The following is a 9892-nucleotide window of genomic DNA, read 5'->3' on the forward strand; positions in this document are numbered from 1 at the left end:
CCTCGCCGATGCAATGGCGAAGGAGTGCTTGCGAATACGTCCCACAGCATGTCATCACATCACACAGGGGACATTGCAGTGGTAGCTCCTGCCTGGCAAGGCAGGAGTTAAGTGTTTTGTATGATTCAAGATCTGTCGTCCAATCACTTGTATTGCATTCTATCCAATGTAAGCTGAGATGTAATTGGAGGAGCAGCCACCACCTGACCAGGGGAGTTACAAAACCCCTGGCCAGGAATGTTCTAGAGAAGAGTCTCTCCCTGGAGGGAGAAGAGCTCAGTTCTAGTCAGACCCTCAGGGTCTGCAGGACACCAGAAGAGTTTAGTTTAGCCTAGCTTAGATCAGAAGAAGCAGACTGGGTTACCCCAGTCCAGACTCTATTCAGCCAGCATACCATACCAGAGCAGGAAGAGCCTAGCCCCTGCCTCTGAATAGTGGAGCTAATAGATAAGAGTTAGTGAGGAAAGGGGTATCATCCTACCTTCAAGGGTGATACCTGAAGCACTCCAGGACAAGCTGAAGCTTCCTATTAGGACACAGCTACCTCCCAGCCTGCCCTCTGCATCCAGGCTGGCGATCTACCTCCTGTGGCTTCCTCCAACTGCATCTCAGTACTCCACCACTCTGTTAAAGGCACGTTGCTGAAGTTCCTGTCGGTTCCAATAAAGAACTGTAAGTTGTTTTTGTTCAACCTCTTCCTCCGTCTGGTCCCTGCTACTACGGCTGCCATCATCACGGGCACCCTGTCCACCACACAGAGACTCATGCTCTGGATCCAAAAGGGGTTGCCCCAGGGAGATCCGCTATAGCGGCCTCTCCCTCATCATTTCTTGCCAACACCACCCTGCTGGGGACCTGCCAGGCTGTAGGACAGCCCTTCGGTTCCCCATACCAAGCACCGTGACACAAGCGTGCTTAGGCCGCAACCGCCAGCCCCTCAGGTACTGCGGGCCCCGGCTGACTCCAGGCCCCGAGAGAAAGGCTAGGCCCCGGTGGGGGATGTTGCACTTCAATATGTACAGATACTGACATAGTAATTCCTTACACGTCTAACCTTTGGCACTCCTAGCAAAATAGTATCTATGATGCCGGAAATTGCTGCTTCGCTATAGAACGAGCTTCCTTAGTTTATTAGTTTTCAGTACAGGACAGTAGTCCTGGGGGGAACAGGGAGTCCTAGCAGCATTGATGACTATAATTCTGGAAGTCACGGTTTCGGAGGAGTGTTTAGTTGGGGAACATGACCGCCATTTGCTCCTTTTGCACAACTTTATGCAGTGAATATGTCTGTGTGTAGCCAGATATAACTCGATGTTAATGCAATGAAAATATCTGCAGCTTTTTATAATATAATATTTGAAAAATATTTTATTACTCTCCTCATGCTGATCATGTGTCCATCATCGATCCTGTAATAATTGAAGATTTAATGATGACATCACCACAGGTCCTCCAGCTTCCCCTGTATACAGCAGCCCACAGGTCCTCAAGAAATGTGTACTTATTGCACACGTTTTATACCGTTTTTGCCACGAATCGCGGCAAAAACGTAATAGGGTCGCGACCCATGTGTTTGGGTCATTCAACCCCTGCCGGGGTCGCGAACCACGGGTTGAGAACCGCTGCCTTAAATGATACGTCAAAAGCTTTTCCTGGAAATTCACAGGTGGTCCAAATATAGAATTACTTAACCTCCGGAATGCAGCAGTGCATTTTGTAAAAATTTTCGGAGCCAAAGTCAGGCCAAAGGGTAGAGCCAATACAGAAGATATGAGGAGAAATTCAAATACCACTGTAAGGATCTCCTTAACAGGATGAATTGCGGGGCCCGGAGCAGGAGCATCAACATTAATCCATCTCTGTCCACACCTTCTCGCTCCTCCTCTAGTTAGAGGTAGTCCAGGATGTATGACTTTAAATAGCACTGAATGTGACCCTTCCTGGGGCTGCAAATTAAGTTGTTGAGAGTCCTGTTTGGCAGACTCTGTATGGGAAGGATAGGCTGGGTTCCCACAGAGAGGACTCAGAATGCCACTTCTAGCACCAGTGCCATAGGTTCGCCACCACTGAGATACGTTGCCAGGTAGTAATTCTCTTTCTATGATATTCACTGTACATCAAATGGTCTCCATTTTGAACTTGTATTTAATATAAAAGTTTAGATTTGAAGTTTGACCTGAATGTACTTTTGGGTTTCTTTATCAAAAATACTGACAATTAGAATCCTTTCTTCTGTGGGCTGGATAGTACTGAATTTTCCAGGACTGCTTGATTTAAGTGATTCCTGGTGACCATTAACCAGAACTACTCAATTCCAGACTGTAATCTGGAAGGATCAGCCTGTTGATCGAAAATGAAAATGAGTTTGTCCAGGCTTGGTGGAACCATCTTAATGCCCCCCTTCACTGCCAACCTAGCATCATTGGTCAGATCAACTCTATCACAAACACTTGTGATAATACCTGGGTTCTTCTCTAAAATATTGAGCCACATTTATTAAACAGTTTTCTATGTCACTTTGCATTGAAAAGAATGTGCAAACTGCTTGCACATAAATTTATGAAGTGTCTGTGCCAGTATTGTTCAAAGCGCCACAAAAGTCTGCACCGAAAGAGGCTTTCCAGGCTGATTCGGACCGAGCGCCACATTTATTACAGCAACTCAACAGAATTGTGTCAGCCCAGTAATTCTTACAACATTTGCTAGTGCTGGTAAACTTAATAGTAGTTATATTCCTGTACATAGGGGCAGTATTATAATAGTTATATTCCTGTATACAGGAGCAGTAGTATAGTAGTTATATTCTTGTACATAGGGGGCAGTATTTTAGTAGTTATATTCTTGTACATAGGCGGCAGTAGTATAGTAGTTATATTCTTATACACAGGAGGCAGCATTATAGTAGTTATATTCTTGTACATAGGGGGCAGTAGTATAGTAGTTATATTCTTGTACATAGGGGCATTATTATAGTAGTTATATTCCTGTACATAGGGGGCAGTACTATAGTAGTTATATTCATTCTTGTACACAGGGGGCAGTATTATAGTAGTTATATTCTTGTACATAGGGGGAAGTATTATAGTAGTTATATTTCTGTACATTGGGGGCAGTATTATAGTAGTTATATTCATTCTTGTACACAGGGGGCAGTATTATAGTAGTTATATTCATTCTTGTACACAGGGGGCAGTATTATAGTATTTACATTCTTGTAGGCGAAGTATTATAGTATTTACATTCTTGTAGGGGAAGTATTATAGTTATTAGAAACAAAAGCACATAAAATGGCGGGAGATCCAGCATCCAAGGAGTATGGGTGAAGAAATGCTGTTAAGACATAGTAGAAATTTTAATCATCTTCTTTAAAAAATATACATGGTGAAAAACATGGAGGCACAAAAATAACCAAAATAACACAAGACAAGAATAAGCAAAGGTAACGCGTTTCGGACTATTCCTAGTCCTTAGTCATACCTGACCTGCTTGTGTCCGCTTGTGGTTTAAGTAATGAAAAGACTCAGTGTCAGCAAGCGGGTTTCCGGCGTGAGAATGACACGCCCAGTTAAAGGTGTGTGTTAGGCTCTCTAATTTGCAAACTGCAGGTAATCAAATATCAGTGTAGAATGACTTGTTTTCAATAGAAGTATAATAAATCCTGCTTATAATTCAACCCCTGTGGAAAGCGAGTATCTAGACTCAAAATCCAGAACGCTTCCCTGGGTTAAAGCATTTTGTTCCAGTTGCCGCCTCTATTGGGGCGTGCAACTTGTTCTGTGGCTGTAACTGACATACCATTCATTGATCCTGCATGGCTCACATGGAGTCTCCAGTTTCACCAAGGCTGTGGGATAGTCTTTTGAATCACCATGTATACACACCACCCCCATCCAGCGGGTCTGAACTTGGTCAGGGTCGACCAGGCTGGCATGCAACAAAGTCACTAGACTTCCCGAGTCCAGCAGGGCCATCACATGACGCCCTCCAATCTTGACTAGGCACACTTGCCGCTCACTTACAATGTCTTTCTGGGCAGCATATGAGGGCCTTGCAAAATAAGACCTGCGCCTGCCCAAATCGCAGTCCATGGGTTCAGTTAGTTCTGGACAACTTGCAGCAACATGTCCTAAACCACCGCAACGCCAGCAAACTATCTGTGCCCGAGCACCAGGCACAGTGTCCCTTCTGGGATATGATAGTCTTTTGGCTTGGCCCTCTGAGGGGACACCATCCTCTTTAACAGACAGTCTCATCCCTTTAACAATAGCAACAGTCTTACCACTGGATGGTTTTCTTTTGTTCCCAGGGTTACGCACATCCTGCAGGTACTCTTCTGTAGTGGTGAACCTCTCAACTGCAGAAACCAAATCATCAATGCTTTTAGGATTCGTATATCTAAGGCCGCGCTGCATCCTCACTGGTAGGGCGCGGATGAAACGATCAGAGACCACACGGTCCACAATCTGGTCTGTGGAGAGGGCTTCCGGCTGCAACCACTTGTTGGTGAGATTGTAGAGGTCATACATCTGAGACCGTACAGGCTTGTCAGGATCATATTCCCAGTTGTAGACAAGCTGGGCTCGGACTGCCAAGGTAACCCCTAGCCTAGCCAGGATTTCCCCTTTCAGCTTTCAAAACTTTTGCATCCTGCACTCGCAGGTCAAAGTAGGCTTTTTGGGGTTCTCCTGACAAAAATGGGGCCACACATCCAGCCACTGGTCCTGGGGTAGACTCTTTCTCCCGGCAATCCTTTCAAAGGTACCCAAATACGCCTCAATGTCATCTTCCGGAGTCATCTTTCTTAGAGTCTTTTGCACCAAATGGCGTGGCATAGACTGCAATGCTGGAGCTGTCACTTGTCTCTCAGTCAAGACTTGTAGCTGCTGTTGGAGGGACTGGTTCAGCTGCTGTTCCTCTCTCACCGATGTCTGGTGCATCTTTACCGCTTCCTCATGCACTTGTCGCTGCAGAGCATTTGCTTGTTTGAGGTTGATGTTGGACTGCACCAGCTGCTTTATAAGCTCCTCCATGTTTAGTCAGGCCTTTGTCTGTTGCAACCGTCCCTTTAAGAGTACTGTCTCTTTAAGAAACTGCCCGCATCCTCCACCAAGATGTAGCGGGGTCAGTTTTAATGTGATAAAGTTCAGAGACACAGACAGGCTTGACGGCAGAAATGCGGTTTCCTTGCGGCTTTTATTGGCAGCCAAAACAATGCAGCTTTACAGGCAAGTAAAATAAAACAAAGCGGGGAAACAAAAACGGGCTCATCTGAGCACTACCTGTACATCAGCAGGTCCTTCTCTAGCAAAGCAGCGTACTCACAGCGGCTAGTGACACACGGCTGGCAAGCCTTCCAGAGCAATGTCTCTCACACAGAGCCCCAGCCCAGTATGCAGCTCTGGGATAAAACCCCTTCTCCCAGCTGCACTTGGTAATTAGGGCTGTGCAGTCTCTGGTCAGTGCATTAACCCTTTACCACAGGTAAGGAAGAAACCTGAAAGGAATATATACGCCATCTATTACTTTTCCAGCCGCTGTCCTACCTTACCTGCAGTTCGCAAAATTAGAGAGCCTAACACACACCTTTAACTGGGAGTGTCATTCTCACGCCGGAAACCCGCTTGCTGAGTTTTTTCATTACTTAAACAACAAGTGGACACAAGCAGGTCAGGTATGCCAAAGGACTAGGATGCAATAGTCCGAAGCGCGTTACCTTTGCTTATTTTTGTCTTGTTTTTTTCTGGTTGTTTTTGTGTCTCCATGTTTTACACCATGTATATTTTTTTAAAGAAGAAGATTAAAATTTCTACTATGTCTTAACAGCATTTCTTCACCTATACTCCTTGGATGCTGGATCTCCCGCCTTTATATGTGCTTTTGCTTTTGTTTCTAATATTTATTACACTGGATTTCCGGACCAGTGTGAGCGTTTTTCCCTGCACCCGGCCCGAATTCACATTGTGGAAATTGCACTCTTCAGAGGGGTGAGCCATTACCTTACTTTTTCTCTTTTTCGTTTTTTCAATATAGTAGTTATTCTTGTACAAGTTTTGGTTTCAACGCAAGGTTGAGAACCACTGTTCTAATAGCAGAGAAAGGAACTTACTGTTCCCTCGCTTTGCCATAGGCTGAAGTCGGGGCTTGCCACATGTCTACTGGGTGCGGCCCGGAGAGCCTGGACCCAAATACACTGTGGGAGATTTTCCTACATTTGGTGGGCGCCCTCCACCCCCACCCTGAGGATATCTGAAATACATATGTACTGGTGATAATATTACAGCATCCATCTTCTTTTACAGCATGTCCATCTTTTAGAAACACTGTACACCTATTTTGAAAATATATTTACATTAACCATACATATCCTATAATGTTATGGGTTGTTTTCTTTTGCATTCTCCTGAACCAACAGCACGGTAGCACGCGTCTAGGGAACTAGAGTAACAGATGGCATACATTTTTTGCTCCTTTAAGGAACTGAAAGTAATGATTATTAAACTTTTCCTATCCAAAACATATAGTTACTACTTTGCAGAACTTCCAATTACTTTGCAGTTGACACAGTATTAATTTGTTTCTTTAAATTAACATACTTTAAGGAACAATGAAGCTATAAATGAAAAATAAAAGTAAGCAAGATCTATTCCTGTCCCCATTGTCATTTTACTGGATTTTACTTTTAGGGTTTCCTTAAAGTACATAGGGGTGAATTTGCAGTTAATCAGTTTCATTTTTGTCTATGGAACTGAGGGGCAACTACACAATGTTACTTACTCCCCATGTCTTATAGCCAGATATAGGCCAGTAAGAAGGAGAGTGGCATGACTGCTTTTGTGACATATTCATAGATTCCTGGACTAAGTTCTCAGCTTCAGCCCCTTGCCACCGAAGCCACTTTTCACCTTCCTGACATGGCCCATTTTTTCATGTGTCACAATATGTGTCTTTTACTTTAACGCTTTAGCATATCCAGATGATTTTGAAATTTTCTCATGACACATTGTACTTATTGAAAAATTTTGGTGATATGTTTTGTGTTTATTTATGAAATAAACTGATATTGGGCGAAATAATTCGACACATAGTCACAACAGCAAAGTAAATTGATGAGTAACATCTACCAAATGTTTGCTTTATGTTGACATGGTTTTTTATGAGTCCTCTCATTTTTGTAGCATGTTATGAGGCTGACATTTTCATAATAGCAAAATCATATCACTTTGAGAGGCCTAAATTATAGTAAAACTCCATAAATTACCCCATTATAGAAACTACACCCATCAAACTATGTACAACTTGTATAAAGTTTGTTAACCCTTTAATTGTTTTAGAGTGGTTAAAACAAAATTGGGTGCAATTTTGAAATTTACATTTGTTTGGCTAAATGAAGGTATTTTTCAAAAAATGTACACATTCTAAGTGGATAAGATACCAAAATGCTTCACAAAGTTTGATACCCAATCTCTCCTGAGTATAACAATACCTCATATTTGGTGGTGACTGCTGTATGGGCACACGCCAGGGCATTGATGGGAATGACCGCAATTCATAGCAGATTTGCATTCTCACTTTTTAAAGGCACAATCTTTAATTATTTTGCAATTTGGACATATAAGGGCTTATTTTCTACAAGATTAGATCTACTCTACAAATAATTCATTTTAGTGGGTCTTTAGCTAATTGATGAGAAACGGTGGATAAAATACCAAAACACTCCACAAAGTTTGATACCCACTTTTTCCTGAGTACGCCAATACCCCATATGTGGTGGAAAACTGCTGTATGGGCGCACACCATGGCATTAAAGGAAAGGTGCGCTGTTCAGAGCAGATTAGCATTGTCACGTTTTAAAAACGATACAATCATTTTTTGGCAATGTGGACATATAAGGGCTTATTTTCTGCAACATTCGATGCACTTTGCAAATACTTCATTTAAAGGGGTATTCCCACGAAGACAAGTTTCTTATATGTACTCAGCATAACAAAAATAACACAATCTCTAATTCACTGTTATTAACAAAAATACAGCATTTCACAGATATACGAGGGCGGTTCAATAAGTTCGACTACAGAGGGTGTTCCTAAGGGAAGTTGGTGTTATCATCGTGTGCTGACATCTATCAAGCGACGGCAAAACAAATTGCACACGGATTGTTTGGTTAGTTTGGATTTGGTAGCCATTTGAGTAAGACATGCTTTGTGATATTGCTAAGATGGAAAAAGAGCAGTATCGTTCAGTAATTTGCTTTTTGTTTTAGGATGGGAAAAAATGTGAGGAGATAAAAGCAAAGTTGGATGCTGTTTATGGGGACACTTTGCCATCTATGAACACAGTTCGATATTGGTTCAACGAATTTAAATGTAGGCGAACATCCATTTTTGATGAGGACCGACCAGGACGCCCGGCAGACGTGGTTACCGAGGAAATCAAAGAGGCCGTAGGTGTGTCGACCGGAACGGCAATTAATATTTTACATGATAAGTTGGCGATGAAAAAATTGTTGGCCTGATGGGTGCCGCGATTGCTCACGGTGGACAACAAGCGGATGCGGCTGTTAACTTCAAAGCAGTGATTGGAGCAATATAAGCAAGATCCAAAGGAGTTTTTGCGTCGTGTTGTCATGGTTAATGAAACACCAGAAACTAAGCAACAATCAAAACAATGGATTTCTCCCGGTGAATCTGCTCCAAAGAAGGCGAAGACGCACCCCCCGTAGTCACCCAATCTGGTTCCCTGTGACTTTTTCTTCCCTAACATGAAGAAATTGCTCACAGGAAAAATTTAGCTCCAACGAGGAAGAGACAGAGGCGTATTTTGGAGAGCTAGATAAATCCTATTTTAGACATGACCCAGTAACTTCTCACTTAGGCTTGGATTTTTGTGTGAGATTGTGCTGCTGAGATTACTGTCTGTAGCCAAGCCCCCTGCATGGAGCTCAGAGACACTGACTGATTACATCCTGTCAGCACATGGTGAGCAGAGAGAGACTGCAAACTACAAGCTACAAGGAGATAAATGAACCGGGGGAAGGGGGTGGCAGGCACATAGCAGAGCTGTGAGATGTAGCAGAGCCCAAAGTGTAACAGTGTATGGTCTATCAGCCTCTGTGTAATCACCTCATGCATCTCTGATCTGTCTCATCTCTTACTATGTGTCAGTGTGTTAGTACAATGTCAGAAGCCAGATGAAAGTGTATATACACCTTGTACCCTAACAATGTAACCATATTGTCACTCCACAGAACTAGATGAATAATACAGTAATGTGACTGCTTAGTGAGGCCCCGTCCACACCCTGGGATTTTACACTGAGCAGCCAGAAGAGTGATAGGAGCTAAAACAGCAATAAAACTGAGTAAACTTGTAAAGTAAGGGGTTAAAATGATCTTTATTGTGTTAACATCACTAGGGAATTGAGATGTGAGAATTTTCTTTCGTGGGAAAACCCCTTTAAGTGGGTGTTTAGCTTATTGATGATATTTTATCAACTCTTGAATGTATGGATTAAAATAAAATCATCAATTCTGGTTTCTATTTTTTGCATTACCATAAAAATAAAATGTTATCTTTATTCTATGGATCACTATGATTACGGTAATACCTGATTTATATATTTTTAAATTTTTACTGAAGAAAAGCTAATATAGAGAAAATGTCATTTGTTTTCGTATTGCCATCTTTTCGGAGACATCACTTTAATAAGTTTTGTTTGACAGAGCTTGTTTAGGGCTTTAATGAAAAAACTATTTTTTTTCTTTTTCTCTAACACGTTGGCTTAAACAAGTGAGCCTCTAATCGCTTATTCATATAACACAGTGTAATACAGATGTATTACATTTTGTTATTTTACACACTGATTATGCACAGCATTCTCAATGTGTTAAAGCCGG

The sequence above is a fragment of the Engystomops pustulosus genome, chromosome 1 (genome assembly GCF_040894005.1).
Source record: "Engystomops pustulosus chromosome 1, aEngPut4.maternal, whole genome shotgun sequence".
NCBI lineage: Eukaryota > Metazoa > Chordata > Amphibia > Anura > Leptodactylidae > Engystomops > Engystomops pustulosus.